Source organism: Lissotriton vulgaris, chromosome 1_1, assembly GCF_964263255.1.
Source record: "Lissotriton vulgaris chromosome 1_1, aLisVul1.2, whole genome shotgun sequence".
Taxonomy (NCBI): domain Eukaryota; kingdom Metazoa; phylum Chordata; class Amphibia; order Caudata; family Salamandridae; genus Lissotriton; species Lissotriton vulgaris.
The window spans coordinates 1,368,867,124-1,368,892,882 of NC_141685.1; the positions used below are offsets into that span (position 1 = coordinate 1,368,867,124).

The window sequence follows — 25,759 nt, forward strand, 5'->3', positions numbered from 1 at the left end:
GGCACAATAGAAGGCGGTACCCTCTACGGGACAAATGAATTTGATGATTATTGCGAAACTCAATCAACAGACTATGATAATTCTGACGAATTTATTTTTGACCCTCAAGATTCATTTGAGGATATTGATGAAGATCTACAAACTCCCTCTACTTCCACCTCAGTCAAAGACCCATTTGGTAGGGAAATGTTTAATCCCACTACAATCCGCCACCCCCGTAGCACTGAATGGTGGCCTATGGATCATGTTGCCAAATACCTATCACAATGGGTTAGAAAACCCCTTGATATTAATACTCGCAATCTTTTAAGGAATGAATGCCCTCGCCCCTCCTCCGAGGACAAGATTTGTAACACTCCTAACCTTGATCCTGACCTAATCACCTTTCTGTTCAAATCTGGAAGGGATCCCAGAAAAGGAATCGAAAGGTGCCTAAAACAAGCACAAGATAAGCTTCTGGATGTAATGGGTCCACTCTCTAAAATCTTGGATATCACTGAAGAAGCTAAAGCTAATGACTCACCTGTAGACCTTGAAGTACTTCGAGGATGGTCACAACGTGCTATTTGCCTCATCGGCAATGCTAACGCTAACCTAATCTCCGAACGAAGAAAGGCTGTTCTCCTTAGAATGAACCCGAAACTGGCTGACCTCTCGGCCAGTGAAGATATGTCCAACACCAAAGGCCTCCTATTCGGAGATAACTTCGTTAAGACACTTGGGAAGTATGTCTCCACTTTCAATGCCTTTAGTAGGGCACAATCAAATATGCGTAGAGTCTTCGGCACTCGATCACTTTTTGGAAGGGCTGACAGAAGGGGACAATCTGCCAGCCGCTCCTCATTTCGGTCCCAATTTTACCAAGACAACAGAGGCTATCGCCCTTATAGAAGCTTCCGTGGAAACTCAAATTTCTATCCACAAAGAGGAAGAGGCTCTAGATCCCGTGGCGGCAGACCTCGATCATCCAATCAAGGAAACTACGGTAAGCACAACCCCTTCTATCCCCTTAAAAGTGGCAGGAAGATTGAGACACTTCGAAAAGAATTGGCTTCGAGTCACTCAAGACCCATGGGTTTTAGAAACTGTTGTGGGATTCAAAATAGAATTTTGGGAAAGACCCTTTCAGGAAAGAGCTCCCAGAGAACTTGTTTTAGACAAGGAAAATTCGAAGTTAATAGAGACAGAGATCTCCCAAATGTTAGAGAAAGGGGCTATCGTAAAAATTCCACTGTCAGAGTTAACAAAAAGCTTTCTAAGTTCTATCTTTCTAGTCAAAAAGAAAGACAAGGGTTGGCGACCTGTTATAAATTAAAAAAATTTAAACAATTTTCTAATCTACAGACATTTCAAGATGGAAGGTATCCATCTTTTGAGGGACATTCTTCAGACCAAAGACTGGCTAGTGAAATTGGATCTAAAAGATGCCTATTTCACCATTCCCATGCACGAAGAGTGTCGCAGATATCTCCGATTTACTTGGAAAGGAACTCTCTATCAGTTCCAATGCCTCCCCTTCGGTCTATCTTCTGCCCCTTGGTGCTTCACCAAGGTTCTTCGTCCGGTGGTCAGTTACCTAAGGGAAAGGGGGATTCGTCTTATAATCTATTTAGACGATATCCTCATCATGTCTCAAGACAAGACAGAAATTTTAAAACATTTAGATATCACTATGACCCTCCTTCAAGACTTGGGTTTTATCATAAATCTGGAAAAATCTATTTTAACCCCAACTCAAGAAATAGAATTCTTGGGTTTCAAAGTCAATACTATTCTATCCAACCTGATCCTTCCCCATCAGAAGGTTACCAAGATCAGGAAACACGTCTCCTATGTTCTTTCAAAAGATATTATCCGTCTGAAAGACCTAGCGAGGGTTTTGGGCCTCCTTTCGTCTTCTATACAAGCAATTTCTCCGGGCCCACTTCATTACAGGGGCTTACAGAGATTGAAAGCTCAAGGCTTGAGGAAGGGTCTCTGGTACGAAGATTCCCTTCCCCTTTCAGAGGATGCTCGGGAAGACCTGCGTTGGTGGTTAAACAACCTCCAAGCTTGGAATGGAAAAGCTATATTTGGAAATGTACCAGATTTTACCCTAGAATCAGACGCGAGCAACCGTGGTTGGGGTGCTCGTCTGAACAACTTAGAAACCGGTGGGAGATGGTCTCTTTCAGAACAATCCCTCCACATAAACTCTTTAGAAATGTTAGCAGCTTTAAATGCCCTTATGAGTTTCAAAGAACTTCTGAAGAACTCCAATACTCTTATCCGTTTGGACAATTTTTCAGCCGTCTCTTACATAAATCGTTTGGGTGGCGCGAAATCCAAAAATCTCTCAGATATCGCCAAGAAAATTTGGTATTTCTGTTGGGAGCACAAAATCATCCTCAGAGCAGATTTCATTCCCGGTTCCTTGAATCTGAGAGCAGACTGGAATTCACGTTTCCTTCACGATTCCAGCGATTGGATGCTGAATCCCAGATTCTTTCATCTAATTCAAGAAGTTTGGGGCCCAATCCTATTAGATTTATTTGCCAGCCGGTTGACGAACCAGGTTCAGAAATACTTCAGCTGGAGACCAGATCCGAACGCTTCGGGAGTAGATGCCTTTCTCCAACCTTGGGAAGGGACGAAGGGCTGTTACGCCTTCCCTCCCTTCTCAATGATTCAGAGATTGTTGTGGAAAGTGAGACTCGAATCATGCAATATAATTCTGGTGACTCCTTTTTGGAAATCCCAAGTATGGTTCCCCAGTGTAATGGAACTGGCGATAGACTTCCCATGGTTAATCCCTTCTTGTCCGGGTCTTCTACAAGGCCCAGACGGAGAAGAACATCCTTTAGTCTTGGAGGGGAAAATGAACCTTCTTGTTTGGAGGATATCAGGGATTCAGGGAGATATTCTGAACTTTCGGGAGAAGCTAAAAGCTTACTGGAAGAATCATGGGCCCCTGGGACCAGAAAGAGATACAGAGGAATATGGAACAAATGGTCTGGTTGGTGCCTTGAAAGGGATCTGGATCCCGTTCAATGTCCTTTACAATATGTAGCTAATTACCTCGCTCATCTTTTTGAGTCAGGTCTTTCTTTTAGAACCATCAATTGTTACAGGTCAGCTATCTCTTCAGGTCATTGTTTAATTAATAACCTTGCTATTGGTAGTAATCCACTAATCAAAAGGGTCATGAAGGGCATTAGACTTAGGAGACCCCCTAGACCTCGCTATGAATCCCTGTGGGATGTTAATCTGATTTTTAACCTTTTCATGTCCTGGCCTGTTAATCAGTTACTTTCTCTTAAAAGAATTTCAATGAAATTAGCAACCCTATTGTGTTTAATATCTTTCAGAAGGGTGTCTGATATTAAAGCTCTTGATCTTTCCTACAGATTTTATTCTTCTGAAGGTGTTCATTTCGATATTTGGAAAAGAACCAAAACAATGTCAGAATCTATCTTCTATCCCTTCTTTCATGAATGTGAAAAATTATGTGTTGTTAATTGCATGAAGTGTTATGAAAATAAGATTTCAGTTTCTAGACCTCCTGGATGTAATCAACTTCTTTTATCTTTTGTTAGACCTTTTAGGCCAGTATCATCAGCAACCTTAGCAAGGTGGATACGCCTGATTATGCATGAAGCAGGTGTAGCTCTATCTAGGTTTGGTGCTCACTCTTCTAGAGGTGCAATGGCTAGCAAAGTCACAGAAAGAGCTTGTAGATGAAATTCTCTTCCAGGAACAGCAGGTTAAGAGAAATTACACAGGGAGCAGTTAAGCTTGTAACACGGGGGAGAATAGAAAAGAAAATGCAGTTTTATGGAGTGTGTTTGCCTAATCCAGCTAGCACTTTTATTTTATTTCTCTATTTGCTTCTTTTATTGGTCAAGTAAGTTTCAAGTGCATGCACAGGTATGACCGAGAGAGCCAGGGTATAATAGTTTGAAGCGTTTGCACCAGCGCTAATGAAGCACGAGAGTTATAGCAAAGATATGAAAGGGGGAGCGATAATAAATATGTGATATGGCAATAGTGACACCAAAATAAGCCACCTATTTATAAAACTGACATGGAAGAAATACTAAAGGTTAACTTCTGAAATTGTAGCCGATGTTAAAAAGATTCTCGTTGTCGGCAGGATTCGAACCTGCGCGGGGAGACCCCAATGGATTTCTAGTCCATCGCCTTAACCACTCGGCCACAACAACTAACTGTAAGGCATGTGCACATAATCTGTATGCAAATTTTCAAGGTGTCCCACAGCAAATTCCTGATATTCTGCAATGCACTTTTTAAAAATAATGTATTTTTCAGCAGGCACATTCTCTTCTAAAAACAAAAATTGCATGCGTATATCTCTAGTTTGGAATACCATAGGCTTGCATGCATACTCCCATGGGTCACTCAAGTTTTTTGGACCCTATTGCACTCTGTTTTCGTGCTGCTTTTAGTATATGGCCCATATTACAGAAGTCTACCATCTTTGAGTATTTGAGGCTCCTTTGTAAGTGCTTTATATTTTTTCCTTGAAGAGCTATATAATAAAGGGGTCCGGGAAAGATTGCATTTATGGAAGATAAAAAAAGGCCCACTTGTCTCACCAAATGCTGTAGAGAAACCTGATGTTTTACTCATGTTATCCTTAGTTCGTTTTTGTTAGACCTTGCATTCTTAAGGTGGTCCCAACCCCACCTTATTGCTTTTCACCTCCGCATTTTGCTGTATCTTTTTGTTGGCCTTAGGACTCTGATCACTTTATCGCTATTAATCAGTGCTGAAGTGCACGTGCTTCTTCCTTAATCATGTGTATAATTGGAGTATACCTGACTGACAGATTTAATTTACTTGAAAGCCTCTTGTAAAGTGGTATACCATATACCCAGGGACTGATTGTGCCGCCCAAAGAAATAGCATTTCAAACCTGTCTCAAGCCTGCTACTGCAGTGCCTGTGCTGCAGTGTACTGCCACTTCGACTTGGCATTTAAAACTACTTGCCAAGCCTTAAACTCCAATTTTATTACATATCAGTAACCCCTAAGGTAGGCCCTAGGTAGTCCTAGGGGCATCATGCTATGTAAGTAAAAGGTAAGACATGTACTGTGGTAGTTTGTATGTCCTAGTAGTATCAAACAGTCTATTACATTTTTCACTACTGTGAGGTCTGCCCCTCTCATTGGTTAGCATTGGGTATTCCCTTATACTTTTTGGGGGGTAATTCCATATCAGAGAGGAGAAGCTTTATTTATTTATTGATAAATCCTATCTACTGGTGAGGTTGGATTTAATCTTACTATTGTATAAATGCCATTTTTAGAGAGTGAGCATTTCTCTGCACTTACAGCTCTATTTGCATGAAAACCTGTCTTCAATTGATGTCTGGATTGGGCTGCGAGACAGCTACATATGTGCATTCCCTGTAGACAGCCACAACACAGGTCACTCAACTGCAACTGCATTCATCTGCATTCTGATTGGCCTGGTGGAGAGCCCCGCTCCCCTTACCGCAAATATGTTCAAGAACGATAATTTATGTCAGTAAGTACAGTATACCTACATCTTATAATCATGTGTGTTTAAATAATTTGTCGTTAGATCGTTTAAATATTGAAAAGGATCTGTTTTTAATAGACATTTTACAAAAACAACTGGTACATTTGGGAATTCTGTAAAGGAAAAACCCAACTGCCGTGACATTGCCAACCACAATGCCGTGACTCGGATTAAAACCGAGGTTGCTGCGGCCACAACGCAGAGTACTAACCACTATACGATCACGGCGAGCTACTTGGGCTCAATAACATACCGTGACATGAAGAAATTATAATTCGGAACACTCAGTGGTACTCCTGTGATAGGCTGAATGTGTTCATTGCTTCCTCATTCCTTATACAAAGGCTTTATCTCCTCAGTGGTTGATAGGCTGAAACCGTTTCCTGGCCGCCTGCTTGTGAACTGGCAGGAGTCAAAGATCACACATACACTGGTGGGCCTGTGATGGGACACCAATGCAGAGAAACACACCTGGCGCAGATATTCTATTGTTTATTAGACCTGCATCTCCCCTGTACCTCCTCAAGCCATCTGTATGTGAAGCAAGAAAGAGTTAAGGAACGGTCCATCTACACTTTTATTGGGAGGATGCTGCCGTGAGCTCCTCCCAGCTAATCACTCAAACAGCAGTAAAGCAAAATAACTACACAGTTAGGGGGGACTGCATGGTTAGGTTTTTGAGGAATTATTGAAACTGACCTCAGTGACCCATAATAAGAGCTGTGGCTAATGACTGCATGCCTAATTATGATGAAGCAAGCACCTTGGCTCGTAGGGGCCCCGCAACACACTTTTCTTAGCTCATTGAATTAAAGTATAAACTCCGGCCATGTGTGAGTTGTAAAGGCTTGTTAATTTTGTTGCTTTTCAAATTCACGTCTGACAACAAGACGAAGGAACATTGGGGCATCAGAAGCTTTGGAAAGTAGCCACCAACCGCAGAGAAAGAGAGAAAGAGGGAAAAGACAGTATGAGGTGTGGAGAAAACAGCAGCAGGTACAAGGAGCTCAAATGAAATTAATGGCGCCTAAATAGAGCACGTAAAGGAACAGTTACAAATCTAAGAAAAGGGAAAGAAAAGACTAGGAAAAAATACAGAAAGAGCTTGTAGATGAAATTCTCTTCCAGGAACAGCAGGTTAAGAGAAATTACACAGGGAGCAGTTAAGCTTGTAACACGGGGGAGAATAGTAAAAAAAATGCAGTTTTATGAAGTGTGTTTGCCTAATCCAGCTAGCACTTTTATTCTATTTCTCTATTTGCTTCTTTTATTGGTAAAGTAAGTTTCAAGTGCATGCACAGGTATGACCGAGAGAGCCAGGGTATAATAATTTGAAGCGTTTGCACCAGCGCTAATGAAGGACGAGAGTTATAGCAAAGATATGAAAGGGGGAGCGATAATAAATATGTGATATGGCAATAGTGACACCAAAATAAGCCACCTATTTATAAAACTGACATGGAAGAAATACTAAAGGTTAACTTCTGAAATTGTAGCCAATGTTCAATAGATTCTCGTTGTCTGCAGGATTCGAACCTGCGCGGGGAGACCCCAATGGATTTCTAGTCCATCGCCTTAACCACTCGGCCACAACAACTGACTGTAAGGCATGTGCACATAATCTGTATGCAAGTTTTCAAGGTGTCCCACAGCACATTCCTGATATTCTGCAATGCACTTTTTAAAAATAATGTTTTTTTCAGAAGGCACATTTTCTCCTAAAAACAAAAATTGCATGCGTATATCTCTAGTTTGGAATACCATAGGCTTGCATGCATACTCTCATGGGTCACTCAAGTTTTTTGGACCCTATTGCACTCTGTTTTCGTGCTGCTTTTAGTATATGGCCCATATTACAGAAGTCTACCATCTTTGAGTATTTCAGGCTCCTTTGTAAGTGCTTTATATTTTTTCCTTGAAGAGCTATATAATAAAGGGGTCCGGGAAAGATTGCATTTATGGAAGATAAAAGAAGGCCCACTTGTCTCACCAAATGCTGTAGAGAAACCTGATGTTTTACTCATGTTATCCTTAGTTCGTTTTTGTTAGACCTTGCATTCTTAAGGTGGTCCCAACCCCACCTTATTGCTTTTCACCTCCGCATTTTGCTGTATCTTTTTGTTGGCCTTAGGACTCTGATCACTTTATCGCTACTAATCAGTGCTGAAGTGCACGTGCTTCTTCCCTAATCATGTGTATAATTGGAGTATACCTGACTGACAGATTTAATTTACTTGAAAGCCCCTTGTAGAGTGGTATACCATATACCCAGGGACTGATTGTGCCGCCCAAAGAAATAGCATTTCAAACCTGTCTCAAGCCTGCTACTGCAGTGCCTGTGCTGCATTGTACTGCCACTTCGACTTGGCATTTAAAACTACTTGCCAAGCCTTAAACTCCAATTTTATTACATATCAGTAACCCCTAAGGTAGGCCCTAGGTAGTCCTAGGGGCATCATGCTATGTAAGTAAAAGGTAAGACATGTACTGTGGTAGTTTGTATGTCCTAGTAGTATCAAACAGTCTATTACACTTTTTCACTACTGTGAGGTCTGCCCCTCTCATAGGTTAGCATTGGGTATTCCCTTATACTTTTTGGGGGGTAATTCCATATCAGAGAGGAGAAGCTTTATTTATTTATTGATAAATCCTATCTACTGGTGAGGTTGGATTTAATCTTACTATTGTATAAATGCCATTTTTAGAGAGTGAGCATTTCTCTGCACTTACTGCTCTATTTGCATGAAAACCTGTCTTCAATTGATGTCTGGATTGGGCTGCGAGACAGCTACATATGTGCATTCCCTGTAGACAGCCACAACACAGGTCACTCAACTGCAACTGCATTCATCTGCATTCTGATTGGCCTGGGGGAGAGCCCCGCTCCCCTTACCGCAAATATGTTCAAGAACGATAATTTATGTCAGTAAGTACAGTATACCTACATCTTATAATCATGTGTGTTTAAATAATTTGTCGTTAGATCGTTTAAATATTGAAAAGGATCTGTTTTTAATACACATTTTACAAAAACAACTGGTACATTTGGGAATTCTGTAAAGGAAAAACCCAACTGCCGTGACATTGCCAACCACAATGCCGTGACTCGGATTAAAACCGAGGTTGCTGTGGCCACAACGCAGAGTACTAACCACTATACGATCACGGCGAGCTACTTGGGCTCAATAACGTACAGTGACATGAAGAAATTATAATTCGGAACACTCAGGGCTACTCCTGTGATAGGCTGAATGTGTTCATTGCTTCCTCATTCCTTATACAAAGGCTTTATATCCTCAGTGGTTGATAGGCTGAAACCGTTTCCTGGCCGCCTGCTTGTGAACTGGCAGGAGTCAAAGATCACACATACACTGGTGGGCCTGTGATGGGACACCAATGCAGAGAAACACACCTGGCGCAGATATTCTATTCTGTTTATTAGACCTGCATCTCCCCTGTACCTCCTCAAGCCATCTGTATGTGAAGCAAGAAAGAGTTAAGGAACGGTCCATCTATACTTTTATTTGGAGGATACTGCCGTGAGCTCCTCCCAGCTAATCACACAAACAGCAGTAAAGCAAGATAACTACACAGTTAGGGGGGACTGCATGGTTAGGTTTTTGAGGAATTATTGAAACTGACCTCAGTGACCCATAATCAGAGCTGTGGCTAATGACTGCATGCCTAATTATGATGAAGCAAGCACCATGGCTCGTAGGGGCCCTGCAACACACTTTTCTTAGCTCATTGAATTAAAGTATAAACTCCGGCCATGTGTGAGTGGTAAAGGCTTGTTAATGTTGTTGCTTTTCAAATTCACGTCTGACAACAAGACGAAGGAACATTGGGGCATCAGACGCTTTGGAAAGTAGCCACCAACCGCAGAGAAAGAGAGAAAGAGGGAAAAGGCAGTATGAGGTGTGGATAAAACAGCAGCAGGTACAAGGAGCTCAAATGAGATTAATGGCGCCTAAATAGAGCACGTAAAGGAACAGTTACAAATCTAAGAAAAGGGAAAGAAAAGACTAGGAAAAAATACAGAAAGAGCTTGTAGATGAAATTCTCTTCCAGGAACAGCAGGTTAAGAGAAATTACACAGGGAGCAGTTAAGCTTGTAACACGGGGGAGAATAGAAAAGAAAATGCAGGTTTATGAAGTGTGTTTGCCTAATCCAGCTAGCACTTTTATTTTATTTCTCTATTTGCTTCTTTTATTGGTAAAGTAAGTTTCAAGTGCATGCACAGGTACGACCGAGAGAGCCAGGGTATAATAATTTGAAGCGTTTGCACCAGCGCTAATGAAGGACGAGAGTTATAGCAAAGATATGAAAGGGGGAGCGATAATAAATATGTGATATGGCAATAGTGACACCAAAATAAGCCACCTATTCATCAAACTGACATGGTAGAAATACTAAAGGTTAACTTCTGAAATTGTAGCCGATGTTAAAAAGATTCTCGTTGTCGTCAGGATTCGAACCTGCGCGGGGAGACCCCAATGGATTTCTAGTCCATCGCCTTAACCACTCGGCCACAACAACTGACTGTAAGGCGTGAGCACATAATCTGTATGCAAGTTTTCAAGGTGTCCCACAGCAAATTCCTGATATTCTGCAATGGACTTTTTTAAAAAAATGTTTTTTTCAGCAGGCACATTCTCTCCTAAAAACAAAAATTGCATGCGTGTATCTCTAGTTTGGAATACCATAGGCTTGCATGCATACTCTCATGGGTCACTCAAGTTTTTTGGACCCTATTGCACTCTGTTTTCATGCTGCTTTTAGTATACGGCCCATATTACAGAAGTCTACCATCTTTGAGTATTTGAGGCTCCTTTATAAGTGCTTTATATTTTTTCCCTGAAGAGCTATATAATAAAGGGGTCCGGGAAAGATTGCATTTATGGAAGATAAAAGAAGGCCCACTTGTCTCACCAAATGCTGTAGAGAAACCTGATGTTTTACTCATGTTATCCTTAGTTCGTTTTTGTTAGACCTTGCATTCTTAGGGTGGTCCCAACCCCACCTTATTGCTTTTCACCTCCGCATTTTGCTGTATCTTTTTGTTGGCCTTAGGACTCTGATCACTTTATCGCTACTAATCAGTGCTGAAGTGCACGTGCTTCTTCCTTAATCATGTGTATAATTGGAATATACCTGACTGACAGATTTAATTTACTTGAAAGCCCCTTGTAAAGTAGTATACCATATACCCAGGGACTGATTGTGCCGCCCAAAGAAATAGCATTTCAAACCTGTCTCAAGCCTGCTACTGCAGTGCCTGTGATGCAGTGTACTGCCACTTCGACTTGGCATTTAAAACTACTTGCCAAGCCTTAAACTCCAATTTTATTACATATCAGTAACCCCTAAGGTAGGCCCTAGGTAGTCCTAGGGGCATCATGCTATGTAAGTAAAAGGTAAGACATGTACTGTGGTAGTTTGTATGTCCTAGTAGTATCAAACAGTCTATTACATTTTTCACTACTGTGAGGTCTGCCCCTCTCATAGGTTAGCATTGGGTATTCCCTTATACTTTTTGGGGGGTAATTCCATATCAGAGAGGAGAAGCTTTATTTATTTATTGATAAATCCTATCTACTGGTGAGGTTGGATTTAATCTTACTATTGTATAAATGCCATTTTTAGAGAGTGAGCATTTCTCTGCACTTACTGCTCTATTTGCATGAAAACCTGTCTTCAATTGACGTCTGGATTGGGCTGCGAGACAGCTACATATGTGCATTCCCTGTGGACAGCCACAACACAGGTCACTCAACTGCAACTGCATTCATCTGCATTCTGATTGGCCTGGGGGAGAGCCCTGCTCCCCTTACCGCAAATATGTTCAAGAACGATAATTTATGTCAGTAAGTACAGTATACCTACATCTTATAATCATGTGTGTTTAAATAATTTGTCGTTAGATCGTTTAAATATTGAAAAGGATCTGTTTTTATTAGACATTTTACAAAAACAACTGGTACATTCGGGAGTTCTGTAAAAGAAAAACCCAACTGCCGTGAGATTGCCAACCACAATGCCGTGACTCGGATTCGAACCGAGGTTGCTGCGGCCACAACGCAGAGTACTAACCACTATACGATCACGGCGAGCTACTTGGGCTCAATAACGTACAGTGACATGAAGAAATTATAATTCGGAACACTCAGGGCTACTCCTGTGATAGGCTGAATGTGTTAATTGCTTCCTCATTCCTTATACAAAGGCTTTATCTCCTCAGTGGTTGATAGGCTGAAACCGTTTCCTGGCCGCCTGCTTGTGAACTGGCAGGAGTCAAAGATCACACATACACTGGTGGGCCTGTGATGGGACACCAATGCAGAGAAACACACCTGGCGCAGATATCCTATTCTGTTTATTAGACCTGCATCTCCCCTGTACCTCCTCAAGCCATCTGTATGTGAAGCAAGAAAGAGTTAAGGAACGGTCCATCTACACTTTTATTGGGAGGATGCTGCCGTGAGCTCCTCCCAGCTAATCACACAAACAGCAGTAAAGCAAGATAACTACACAGTTAGGGGGGACTGCATGGTTAGGTTTTTGAGGAATTATTGAAACTGACCTCAGTGACCCATAATCAGAGCTGTGGCTAATGACTGCATGCCTAATTATGATGAAGCAAGCACCATGGCTCGTAGGGGCCCCACAACACACTTTTCTTAGCTCATTGAATTAAAGTATAAACTCCTGCCATGTGTGAGTGGTAAAGGCTTGTTAATTTTGTTGCTTTTCAAATTCACGTCTGACAACAAGACGAAGAAACATTGGGGCATCAGACACTTTGGAAAGTAGCCACCAACCGCAGAGAAAGAGGGAAAAGGCAGTATGAGGTGTGGAGAAAACAGCAGCAGGTACAAGGAGCTCAAATGAGATTAATGGCGCCTAAATAGAGCACGTAAAGGAACAGTTACAAATCTAAGAAAAGGGAAAGAAAAGACTAGGAAAAAATACAGAAAGAGCTTGTAGATGAAATTCTCTTCCAGGAACAGCAGGTTAAGAGAAATTACACAGGGAGCAGTTAAGCTTGTAACACGGGGGAGAATAGAAAAGAAAATGCAGTTTTATGAAGTGTGTTTGCCTAATCCAGCTAGCACTTTTATTTTATTTCTCTATTTGCTTCTTTTATTGGTAAAGTAAGTTTCAAGTGCATGCACAGGTACGACCGAGAGAGCCAGGGTATAATAATTTGAAGCGTTTGCACCAGCGCTAATGAAGGACGAGAGTTATAGCAAAGATATGAAAGGGGGAGCGATAATAAATATGTGATATGGCAATAGTGACACCAAAATAAGCCACCTATTTATAAAACTGACATGGAAGAAATACTAAAGGTTAACTTCTGAAATTGTAGCCGATGTTAAAAAGATTCTCGTTGTCGGCAGGATTCGAACCTGCGCGGGGAGACCCCAATGGATTTCTAGTCCATCGCCTTAACCACTCGGCCACAACAACTGACTGTAAGGCGTGTGCACATAATCTGTATGCAAGTTTTCAAGGTGTCCCACAGCAAATTCCTGATATTCTGCAATGGACTTTTTAAAAAAAATGTTTTTTTCAGCAGGCACATTCTCTCCTAAAAACAAAAATTGCATGCGTGTATCTCTAGTTTGGAATACCATAGGCTTGCATGCATACTCTCATGGGTCACTCAAGTTGTTTGGACCCTATTGCACTCTGTTTTCGTGCTGCTTTTAGTATATGGCCCATATTACAGAAGTCTACCATCTTTGAGTATTTGAGGCTCCTTTATAAGTGCTTGTTGGACAGGCCACGTGAAGGGCCGCTCCCCCCTCTGCCCGACCAGGCCCGAGCCCGGTCCCTCAAGTGTCACACACCACCACTTCACGTTTTTCGTCCCCTCCGGGACCCTTGCCTCTGAACATATCGACCTCGTGGGCCCGATCCACTACTGGCCCGCACGCCCAGCCTGGGCGCCATCTTGGACACTCCGCCACGAGGCCGCGTGGCCCCCGATCGACCCCAACCCTGGGCCTGGCCAGGCCTCAGACATCCCGGCACCACCATCCACCCAGGAGGTGAGCGGACTACTTGGCAGGTCAATGGGAGAAAGAGGTGTTGATGGTTCTCCCTCACCAGGTGCCGCTCGCCCACAACCTCCCCGGGCGCTGGCTCCACCCCCCTGCTGGGTGTCTGGACCCCTTCATCCCGGACCCCCCAACCCCCAAGTGCGAGGGTCCGGACATCAAAGGGCACCAGCCCTATAACTGGGGCAGCTCCAGAGCAGGAAGGCAGTTGTATCCTGGAGTCGAGAGACGCAGTGAAGAACTCATCCTTGACGGACTACTGGCGCTGCCGTAGCCCTGCCTTGCGAACCATCATCCTGCCTGCTGGCGCTGCCGCAACCTTCGTAACCTTCATCGTCGTCGGGACCTGCTGGCGTGGCCGCGGACCGTTTGTAACCACCATCTTCATCGGGACCTGCTGGCTCCGCCGCGGACCGTCGCTTCCTTCATCCATCTCGGGACCTGCTGGCTCCGCCGCGGCCCAATCATCTAGAACGCCGAGCTCGAGGATTGAGAGCTATTTTCATCTATTGGTAACAAGACTGTCCCGCTACCCTTTTCCCAATCCAGAGACCAGAATCGAGGGGACCCCTGAGTCCAGACCTCCTTGTATCATTTTACCGTACCTAAAGAATTGCTGATAAAGTATCGTTAAACCTTATCCTGGTGTGGTGTCCGTCTGTGGGGGGGAAGTTACTTGTCTGTACGATCGCTGGAGACGGCTCTCCCCGGAGACCTCTCCCCTTATCCTCGGCCGACCCTCCCGGTCCGTCTAACATTGGTGGCCAGCGGCGCGATCCGAATCACCGCATAATCGTACAGAGAGTAGCTCACCCCACGACGAAATCACGATGACAACCAAAGAAAGCGGATCCACCGAGAAATTTCAGATGGAGAAATTGGACGAGTACAGCCATCGTGAACTAAAACAAGTCTGCATCGAACTAGGTATCGCTACCACCGGTCTAAGTACCAAAGACGATTTCAAGCATGCCCTAGAGTCCTGGGCAGAAACCGGGGCCATGGGAACCACCGACCAAAACATCGCAGCAGTAGAAAAAAACACCACGGCCCCCGAGGAGCGAAGAACAGGTCTCTCGCAAGACGAGATCCAGGAACGAGAAAGAACACGACTACATGAACTAGAAATGGCCCGGCTCAAAATGGATGTTGAACTTAAATTGGCCGAACAAAAACTAAGCTTAGAGCACCTGCGTCTCCGAGAAGAAAGAGAGGAAAAACAGAGACAAAGGGAGCTCGAGGAAAAGAGGCTGGCGTATGAACACGAGCGCAAACTAGCTGAGATAGACTTACGCAAGCAGAACAAAGAATTAGGGGTGCCCGAGCAACCCAGCGACCCAGGGGCAACAGAAAAAAAGGTACACATCCCCAAGGATGTCGTTCGAGAATACTTCCGAGAGGACGACATCCAGCAATGGTTCAAGGCCTACGAAATCGCTATGACCGCCCACCGGATCGATCGAAGCGACTGGGGAGCCGGTCTATGGGGGAGATTCCTCAATGAGGGCCGCGATGCCCTGCTACAGCTCCCGGACCATCAGATGACCTCCTATGACCACATGAAAGCTGCCCTCCTCACCCGCTATGGGCTCACACCCGAGATGTACCGTCAGAGGTTCCGAGACTGCACCCGCATCCCGGGTACAACTTGGGTGGACTACGTGAACTATTTTAGCCGAGCCTTCGAGGGCTGGATCAAAGGAAGCAATGTCACAACTTACGAACAACTCTTCAATCTCATGGTGTGGGAGCATCTATCAAACAATTGCTTCATTGAGCTCCGGCAGCACCTCCTCGACAGCAAATTGACTGATCCACGGCAGCTCGCAGCCGAGGCTGACCGGTGGGAAATCACCAGAGTGGGCCGAAATGGATCCTATGAGCAGAACCGGAACAACAACGGTCAGCACCGTCCCCGAGGAGGAGGAGGGGGCCAAGGGCGAGGAAGAGACAACGCTCCGGTCGCCCCCGCTACCAGCACCACCCCCCCGGCCAACCGGGGCAGCACCCCGGCGCGACCGGGATACAGAGCCAATGTCACGTGTCACCGATGCCAACGAGTCGGCCACTATGCAAACGACCCAAATTGCCCACAGTACCAGAGCCCAAGACCCCGCCAAGTGGCCGCTGCTGCCCTAGGGGAAGAACAGATCTCCGAGGAGCAGGAAGAATATGAACAAGAGCATCAAGAATGGGAGCCAGCCGCCATGACTTTAGCATGCTTAGGGGGGAAAGACATGGTCCCGCGGGTCCCCCTACCCGCTAACACCCGGAAGTACAGCCAATGGGTAAGCATCAATGGACGCCAGGCCGAAGCCCTCCGTGACACCGGGGCCAGTGTAACAGCCGTCCGCTGTCACCTGGTGACCCCAGAACAGTTCATACCAAACATTCTCTGCCCTGTCCGTTCAGCCGATAACTCGGAAAGTCTGTGTCGGATGGCCTGCGTCCCTTTCGAATGGGGAGGGGTCTCAGGCATGTTGAAAGTAACGGTCCGAGATGATGCTCCCGTAGACTGTCTCCTGGGAAATGACCTTGAAAGCTCTCCCTGGGCAGCCGTAGAACGAAGAGAACACCTGGGGATGTTGGGCGTCCCGGACTGGGCGTGCGTCACCACCCGGTCCATGGCCGCCCGTGCCAATCCCCGACAAGAGAAACCCGAATGGCCGGCGCCTCCTCCCCCGGTCGCCCCAGTCGAAGACACCGACCGTGCCGTCCCCCCAGAACCAGCTCAACCTCCGGACCTCGCTGGCCTCGACCAGTGGCATCAAGAGGGGGGGCCCACACAGGAACAGTTTCGCCAAGAGCAAAAGACCTGTCCCTCCCTCGAGGGACTCCGCCAACAAGCCCTCGCCCCCAGAGCGCAGGGGATACCTCCGGAACACATTGGATCTACTGGGACAATGATCTGCTATACAGTGAACAAAGGATCGCGGAGTTGGGGGCCAGCCGAGTGCTAGTGGTGCCCCTCCGTTTTAGAGACTTCTTGCTAAACCTGGCCCACGATGTCCCCCTGGCTGGACACCTGGGTCAGGATAAAACCTACAGCCGCCTAGTAACCCACTTCTTCTGGCCCAAAATGAGGAATGATGTACTCCAGCATTGCCGATCCTGCCCCACGTGCCAAGCCAGTGGAAAGAGCGGCCGCAAACTAAAAGCCCCCCTGCAACCATTTCCCGTGGTCACCACCCCGTTCGAGAGGGTCGGGATAGACATTGTGGGGCCCCTGGACCCCCGTACAAAACAAGGACATCGGTTCATCCTGGTACTGGTGGACCACGCCACCCGCTACCCCGAGGCTGTTCCCCTGCGAACTGTGACAGCCCCGGTGGTCGGCCGGGCCCTGATGGGGATCTTCTCCCGTGTGGGCTTCCCCCGAGAAGTCGTCAGCGACAGGGGCACAAACTTTATTTCCAAATATATGAAGTCCCTCTGGCAACAGTGTGGGGTCACCTACCGATTCACGACCCCCTATCACCCTCAAGGAAACGGACTCGTTGAGCGGTTCAACCGCACGCTCATAGGGATGATTGGGGGGTTGGAAGAGCCCCTCCGTCGCCAGTGGGATGTGCTGCTGCCGTGCCTCCTCTTCGCATATCGAGAGGTCCCCCAGAAGTCCCTCGGCTTCAGCCCGTTTGAGTTATTGTATGGACACCCCGTACGGGGGCCTCTCAGTCTAGTCAAGGAAGGCTGGGAACTGCCCCCTCTAAAGAACCCCCCAGATGTCTTCAAATACCTCCTAACCCTCCACAACCAAACCCGACGGTTCAGAGAGCTGGCAAAAGCAAACTTGGAGGCCAGTCAAGAGGACATGAAAAAGTGGTATGACCAAAATGCCTCCTCCATCGAATTTGAACCCGGACAACAGGTATGGGTGATGTCCCCCACCGAGCCCTGCGCCCTGCAAGACAAGTGGACGGGGCCCTTCAAAGTAGTCGAGCGCAAGGGTCCTGTCACCTATCTCATCGACATGGAATCTTCACGGAACCCCCTCCGAGTCCTCCACGCTAATAGGCTGAAACCCCACTTTGTGCGTTCAGAACTCAGCCTCCTGATGGCCACAGACAATGGAGCCGAAGAAGACTCCGAACCCCTCCCTGACCTCCTACGGACTCGGGAGAAAGATGGCTCCGTAGATGGGGTCCGACTCTCGGAGGCCCTCACCCTGGACCAACGCCAAGAATGTCGAGACCTTCTGTTGCAGTTCGCCGACCTGTTTTCCCTCACCCCAGGTGTCACTTCCTGGTGTGTGCACGACGTGGACACGGGGGACAGCCCCCCTATCCGCCACCGGGCCTACCGCGTACCAGATCGGGTACGGGCTTGCATCCAGGAAGAAGTAACCAAAATGCTCACCCTCGGGGTCATTGAGCCCTCAGACAGCCCCTGGGCCAGCCCAGTAGTACTGGTCCCCAAAGCAGCCACTCCCGGCACCACACCGGAACTCCGGTTCTGCGTCAACTACCGGGGCTTGAATGCGGTCACCAGAACGGACGCACACCCCATCCCCCGCGCCGACGAGCTAATTGACCGCATGGGAGCTGCCCGCTACCTCAGTATTTTCGACCTGACGGCGGGCTACTGGCAGATCGGCCTCACACCCCGGGCCCAAGAGCGATCTGCATTTTCCACTCCTGATGGCCATTATCATTTCAAGGTCATGCCCTTCGGCATGAAGAATGCCCCAGCAACATTTCAGCGGCTAGTCAACCAGGTCTTGGCCGGGCTCGAAGGATTCAGCGCCGCCTACCTAGACGACATCGCTGTGTACAGCCACCATTGGTCCGACCACCTCCACCACCTCCGAGCGGTGCTACAGGCCCTTCAGCAAGCTGGCCTCACGATCAAGGCCAGCAAATGCCAAATTGGTCAGGGGTCCGTAACCTACCTCGGACACCAGGTGGGAAGCGGCCTGGTGGCCCCTCTGCAGCTCAAGATTGCCGCCATCCAGTCCTGGCAGCCCCCCATCACCCAGACCGAGGTACGCGCCTTTTTGGGACTCAAGGGCTATTACAGACGGTTCGTGAAAGACTATGGTACCATAGTGGGGCCCCTCACAGAGCTCACGTCCAAAAATCAACCCAAGAAGGTCAACTGGACCCCAGATTGTCAAACAGCCTTCGAACAACTGAAGGCCGCCATGTGCTCCGCCCCTGTGCTCCAGGCCCCCGACTACAGCCGGGAATTCGTCGTCCAGACGGATGCCTCCGACCACGGCATTGGGGCGGTCCTGTCTCAATTGAACACCGAAGGCCTTGATCAGCCAGTGGCCTTCATCAGCAGGCGACTCCTACCTCGAGAACAACGCTGGAGCACCATCGAGAGGGAGGCCTTCGCCGTGGTATGGGCCCTCAAAAAGCTCCGGCCCTACCTCTTTGGCACACACTTCCGGGTGCAGACCGACCATCAACCCCTGCAGTGGCTGATGCAGATGCGGGGGGAGAACCCAAAACTACTACGTTGGTCCATCTCCCTACAAGGGATGGACTTCACTGTTGAACACCGGCCTGGGCCAGATCACGCCAACGCAGATGGCCTGTCCCGGTTTTTCCGCCTCGACGAGGAGAGTCCCCAAGAGGATGGGTGACTCTCCCCGCCTTCAGCTGGGGGGGACGCATGTTGGACAGGCCACGTGAAGGGCCGCTCCCCCCTCTGCCCGACCAGGCCCGAGCCCGGTCCCTCAAGTGTCACACACCACCACTTCACGTTTTCCGTCCCCTCCGGGACCCTTGCCTCTGAACATATCGACCTCGTGGGCCCGATCCACTACTGGCCCGCACGCCCAGCCTGGGCGCCATCTTGGACACTCCGCCACGAGGCCGCGTGGCCCCCGATCGACCCCAACCCTGGGCCTGGCCAGGCCTCAGACATCCCGGCACCACCATCCACCCAGGAGGTGAGCGGACTACTTGGCAGGTCAATGGGAGAAAGAGGTGTCGATGGTTCTCCCTCGCCAGGTGCCGCTCGCCCACAACCTCCCCGGGCGCTGGCTCCACCCCCCTGCTGGGTGTCTGGACCCCTTCATCCCGGACCCCCCAACCCCCAAGTGCGAGGGTCCGGACATCAAAGGGCACCAGCCCTATAACTGGGGCAGCTCCAGAGCAGGAAGGCAGTTGTATCCTGGAGTCGAGAGACGCAGTGAAGAACTCATCCTTGACGGACTACTGGCGCTGCCGTAGCCCTGCCTTGCGAACCATCATCCTGCCTGCTGGCGCTGCCGCAACCTTCGTAACCTTCATCGTCGTCGGGACCTGCTGGCGTGGCCGCGGACCATTTGTAACCACCATCTTCATCGGGACCTGCTGGCTCCGCCGTGGACCGTCGCTTCCTTCATCCATCTCAGGACCTGCTGGCTCCGCCGCGGCCCGATCATCTAGAACGCCGAGCTCGAGGATTGAGAGCTATTTTCATCTATTGGTAACAAGACTGTCCCGCTACCCTTTTCCCAATCCAGAGACCAGAATCGAGGGGACCCCTGAGTCCAGACCTCCTTGTATCATTTTACCGTACCAAAAGAATTGCTGATAAAGTATCGTTAAACCTTATCCTGGTGTGGTGTCCGTCTGTGGGGGGGAAGTTACTTGTCTGTACGATCGCTGGAGACGGCTCTCCCCGGAGACCTCTCCCCTTATCCTCGGCCGACCCTCCCGGTCCGTCTAACAGTGCTTTATATTTTTTCCTTGAAGAGCTATATAATAAAGGGGTCCGGGAAAGATTGCATTTATGGAAGATAAAAGAAGGCCCACTTGTCTCACCAAATGCTGTAGAGAAACCTGATGTTTTACTCATGTTATCCTTAGTTCGTTTTTGTTAGACCTTGCATTCTTAGGGTGGTCCCAACCCCACCTTATTGCTTTTCACCTCCGCATTTTGCTGTATCTTTTTGTTGGCCTTAGGACTCTGATCACTTCATCGCTACTAATCAGTGCTGAAGTGCACGTGCTTCTTCCTTAATCATGTGTATAATTGGAGTATACCTGACTGACAGATTTAATTTACTTGAAAGCCCCTTGTAAAGTAGTATACCATATACCCAGGGACTGATTGTGCCGCCCAAAGAAATAGCATTTCAAACCTGTCTCAAGCCTGCTACTGCAGTGCCTGTGATGCAGTGTACTGCCACTTCGACTTGGCATTTAAAACTACTTGCCAAGCCTTAAACTCCAATTTTATTACATATCAGTAACCCCTAAGGTAGGCCCTAGGTAGTCCAAGGGGCATCATGCTATGTAAGTAAAAGGTAAGACATGTACTGTGGTAGTTTGTATGTCCTAGTAGTATCAAACAGTCTATTACATTTTTCACTACTGTGATGTCTGCCCCTCTCATAGGTTAGCATTGGGTATTCCCTTATACTTTTTGGGGGGTAATTCCATATCAGAGAGGAGAAGCTTTATTTATTTATTGATAAATCCTATCTACTGGTGAGGTTGGATTTAATCTTACTATTGTATAAATGCCATTTTTAGAGAGTGAGCATTTCTCTGCACTTACTGCTCTATTTGCATGAAAACCTGTCTTCAATTGACGTCTGGATTGGGCTGCGAGACAGCTACATATGTGCATTCCCTGTGGACAGCCACAACACAGGTCACTCAACTGCAACTGCATTCATCTGCATTCTGATTGGCCTGGGGGAGAGCCCTGCTCCCCTTACCGCAAATATGTTCAAGAACGATAATTTATGTCAGTAAGTACAGTATACCTACATCTTATAATCATGTGTGTTTGAATAATTTGTCGTTAGATCGTTTAAATATTGAAAAGGATCTGTTTTTAATAGACATTTTACAAAAACAACTGGTACATTCGGGAATTCTGTAAAGGAAAAACCCAACTGCCGTGAGATTGCCAACCACAATGCCGTGACTCGGATTCGAACCGAGGTTGCTGCGGCCACAACGCAGAGTACTAACCACTATACGATCACGGCGAGCTACTTGGGCTCAATAACGTACAGTGACATGAAGAAATTATAATTCGGAACACTCAGGGCTACTCCTGTGATAGGCTGAATGTGTTCATTGCTTCCTCATTCCTTATACAAAGGCTTTATCTCCTCAGTGGTTGATAGGCTGAAACCGTTTCCTGGCCACCTGCATGTGAACTGGCAGGAGTCAAAGATCACACATACACTGGTGGGCCTGTGATGGGACACCAATGCAGAGAAACACACCTGGCGCAGATATCCTATTCTGTTTATTAGACCTGCATCTCCCCTGTACCTCCTCAAGCCATCTGTATGTGAAGCAAGAAAGAGTTAAGGAACGGTCCATCTACACTTTTATTGGGAGGATGCTGCCGTGAGCTCCTCCCAGCTAATCACACAAACAGCAGTAAAGCAAGATAACTACACAGTTAGGGGGGACTGCATGGTTAGGTTTTTGAGGAATTATTGAAACTGACCTCAGTGACCCATAATCAGAGCTGTGGCTAATGACTGCATGCCTAATTATGATGAAGCAAGCACCATGGCTCGTAGGGGCCCCACAACACACTTTTCTTAGCTCATTGAATTAAAGTATAAACTTCTGCCATGTGTGAGTGGTAAAGGCTTGTTAATTTTGTTGCTTTTCAAATTCACGTCTGACAACAAGACGAAGGAACATTGGGGCATCAGACGCTTTGGAAAGTAGCCACCAACCGCAGAGAAAGAGAGAAAGAGGGAAAAGACAGTATGAGGTGTGGAGAAAACAGCAGCAGGTACAAGGAGCTCAAATGAGATTAATGGCGCCTAAATAGAGCACGTAAAGGAACAGTAACAAATCCAAGAAAAGGGAAAGAAAAGACTAGAAAAAAAACACAGAAAGAGCTTGTAGATGAAATTCTCTTCCAGGAACAGCAGGTTAAGAGAAATTACACAGGGAGCAGTTAAGCTTGTAACACGGGGGAGAATAGAAAAGAAAATGCAGTTTTATGAAGTGTGTTTGCCTAATCCAGCTAGCACTTTTATTTTATTTCTCTATTCGCTTCTTTTATTGGTAAAGTAAGTTTCAAGTGCATTCACAGGTATGACCGAGAGAGCCAGGGTATAATAATTTGAAGCGTTTGCACCAGCGCTAATGAAGGACGAGAGTTATAGCAAAGATATGAAAGGGGGAGCGATAATAAATATGTGATATGGCAATAGTGACACCAAAATAAGCCACCTACTTATAAAACTGACATGGGAGAAATACTAAAGGTTAACTTCTGAAATTGTAGCCGATGTTAAAAAGATTCTCGTTGTCGGCAGGATTCGAACCTGTGCGGGGAGACCCCAATGGATTTCTAGTCCATCGCCTTAACCACTCGGCCACAACAACTGACTGTAAGGGGTGTGCACATAATCTGTATGCAAGTTTTCAAGGTGTCCCACAGCAAATTCCTGATATTCTGCAATGCACTTTTTAAAAATAAGGTTTTTTTCAGCAGGCACATTCTCTCCTAAAAACAAAAATTGCATGCGTATATCTCTAGTTTGGAATACCATAGGCTTGCATGCATACTCTCATGGGTCACTCAAGTTTTTTGGACCCTATTGCACTCTGTTTTCGTGCTGCTTTTAGTATATGGCCCATAGTACAGAAGTCTACCATCTTTGAGTATTTGAGGCTCCTTTGTAAGTGCTTTATATTTTTTCCTTGAAGAGCTATATAATAAAGGGGTCCGGGAAAGATTGCATTTATGGAAGATAAAAGAAGGCCCACTTGTCTCACCAAATGCTGTAGAGAAACCTGATGTTTTACTCATGTTATCCTTAGTTCGTTTTTGTTAGACCTTGCATTCTTAAGGTGGTCCCAACCCCACCTTATTGCTTTTCACCTCCGCATTTTGCTGTATCTTTTTGTTGGCCTTAGGACTCTGATCACTTTATCGCTACTAATCAGTGCTGAAGTGCACGTGCTTCTTCCCTAATCATGTGTATAATTGGAGTATACCTGACTGACAGATTTAATTTACTTGAAAGCCCCTTGTAAAGTGGTATACCATATACCCAGGGACTGATGGTGCCGCCCAAAGAAATAGCATTTCAAACCTGTCTCAAGCCTGCTACTGTAGTGCCTGTGCTGCAGTGTACTGCCACTTCGACTTGGCATTTAAAACTACTTGCCAAGCCTTAAACTCCAATTTTATTACATATCAGTAACCCCTAAGGTAGGCCCTAAGTAGTCCTAGGGGCATCATGCTATGTAAGTAAAACGTAAGACATGTACTGTGGTAGTTTGTATGTCCTAGTAGTATCAAACAGTCTATTACATTTTTCACTACTGTGAGGTCTGCCCCTCTCATAGGTTAGCATTGGGTATTCCCTTATACTTTTTGGGGGGTAATTCCATATCAGAGAGGAGAAGCTTTATTTATTTATTGATAAATCCTATCTACTGGTGAGGTTGGATTTAATCTTACTATTGTATAAATGCCATTTTTAGAGAGTGAGCATTTCTCTGCACTGACTGCTCTATTTGCATGAAAACCTGTCTTCAATTGACGTCTGGATTGGGCTGCGAGACAGCTGCATATGTGCATTCCCTGTAGACAGCCACAACACAGGTCACTCAACTGCAACTGCATTCATCTGCATTCTGATTGGCCTGGGGGAGAGCTCCGCTCCCCTTACCGCAAATATGTTCAAGAACGATAATTTATGTCAGTAAGTACAGTATACCTACATTTTATAATCATGTGTGTTTAAATAATTTGTCGTTAGATCGTTTAAATATTGAAAAGGATCTGTTTTTAATAGACATTTTACAAAAACAACTGGTAAATTTGGGAATTCTGTAAAGGAAAAACCCAACTGCCGTGACATTGCCAACCACAATGCCGTGACTTGGATTCGAACTGAGGTTGCTGCGGCCACAACGCAGAGTACTAACCACTATACGATTACGGCGAGCTACTTGGGCTCAGTAATGTACAGTGACATGAAGAAATTATAATTCGGAACACTCAGGGCTATTCCTGTGATACGCTGAATGTGTTCATTGCTTCCTCATTCCTTATACAAAGGCTTTATCTCCTCAGTGGTTGATAGGCTGAAACCGTTTCCTGGCCGCCTGCTTGTGAACTGGCAGGAGTCAAAGATCACACATACACTGGTGGGCCTGTGATGGGACACCAATGTAGAGAAACACACCTGGCGCAGATATTCTATTCTGTTTCTTAGACCTGCATCTCCCTTGTACCTCCTCAAGCCATCTGTATGTGAAGCAAGAAAGAGTTAAGGAACGGTCCATCTACACTTTTATTGGGAGGATGCTGCCGTGAGCTCCTCCCAGGTAATCACACAAACAGCAGTAAAGCAAGATAACTACACAGTTAGGGGGGACTGCATGGTTAGGTTTTTGAGGAATTATTGAAACTGACCTCAGTGACCCAAAATCAGAGCTGTGGCTAATGACTGCATGCCTAATTATGATGAAGCAAGCACCATGGCTCTTAGGGGCCCCACAACACAATTTTCTTAGCTCATTGAATTAAAGTATAAACTTCCGCCATGTGTGAGTGGTAAAGGCTTGTTAATTTTGTTGCTTTTCAAATTCACGTCTGACAACAAGACTAAGGAACATTGGGGCATCAGACGCTTTGGAAAGTAGCCACCAACCGCAGAGAAAGAGAGAAAGAGGGAAAAGGCAGTATGAGGTGTGGAGAAAACAGCAGCAGGTACAAGGAGCTCAAATGAGATTAATGGCGCCTAAATAGAGCATGTAAAGGAACAGTTACAAATCTAAGAAAAGGGAAAGAAAAGACTAGAAAACAACACAGAAAGAGCTTGTAGATGAAATTCTCTTCCAGGAACAGCAGGTTAAGAGAAATTACACAGGGAGCAGTTAAGCTTGAAACACAGGGGAGAATAGAAAAGAAAATGCAGTTTTATGAAGTGTGTTTGCCTAATCCAGCTAGCACTTTTATTTTATTTCTCTATTTGCTTCTTTTATTGGTAAAGTAAGTTTCAAGTGCATGCACAGGTATGACCGAGAGAGCCAGGGTATAATAATTTGAAGCGTTTGCACCAGCGCTAATGAAGGACGAGAGTTATAGCAAAGATATGAAAGGGGGAGCGATAATAAATATGTGATATGGCAATAGTGACACCAAAATAAGCCACCTATTTATAAAACTGACATGGAAGAAATACTAAAGGTTAACTTCTGAAATTGTAGC

At 46.2% G+C, this 25,759-nt stretch overlaps 6 non-coding genes across 6 annotated transcripts; all 6 read right to left on the minus strand.

Annotated features, from left to right (window-relative positions):
• Window positions 1-4,120: 4,120 nt before the first annotated feature.
• TRNAS-AGA (transfer RNA serine (anticodon AGA)) lies at window positions 4,121-4,202 on the minus strand. The gene has a single exon. It is a non-coding gene; the product is annotated as a tRNA-Ser (tRNA).
• Window positions 4,203-7,060: 2,858 nt separating this feature from the next.
• On the minus strand, window positions 7,061-7,142 carry TRNAS-AGA (transfer RNA serine (anticodon AGA)). Its single transcript has one exon. It is a non-coding gene; the product is annotated as a tRNA-Ser (tRNA).
• Window positions 7,143-11,584: 4,442 nt separating this feature from the next.
• On the minus strand, window positions 11,585-11,656 carry TRNAH-GUG (transfer RNA histidin (anticodon GUG)). Its single transcript has one exon. It is a non-coding gene; the product is annotated as a tRNA-His (tRNA).
• A 1,281-nt stretch (window positions 11,657-12,937) lies between these two features.
• On the minus strand, window positions 12,938-13,019 carry TRNAS-AGA (transfer RNA serine (anticodon AGA)). The gene has a single exon. It is a non-coding gene; the product is annotated as a tRNA-Ser (tRNA).
• An 8,454-nt stretch (window positions 13,020-21,473) lies between these two features.
• Window positions 21,474-21,545, minus strand: TRNAH-GUG (transfer RNA histidin (anticodon GUG)). Its single transcript has one exon. It is a non-coding gene; the product is annotated as a tRNA-His (tRNA).
• Window positions 21,546-22,835: 1,290 nt separating this feature from the next.
• Window positions 22,836-22,917, minus strand: TRNAS-AGA (transfer RNA serine (anticodon AGA)). Its single transcript has one exon. It is a non-coding gene; the product is annotated as a tRNA-Ser (tRNA).
• Window positions 22,918-25,759: the final 2,842 nt, after the last annotated feature.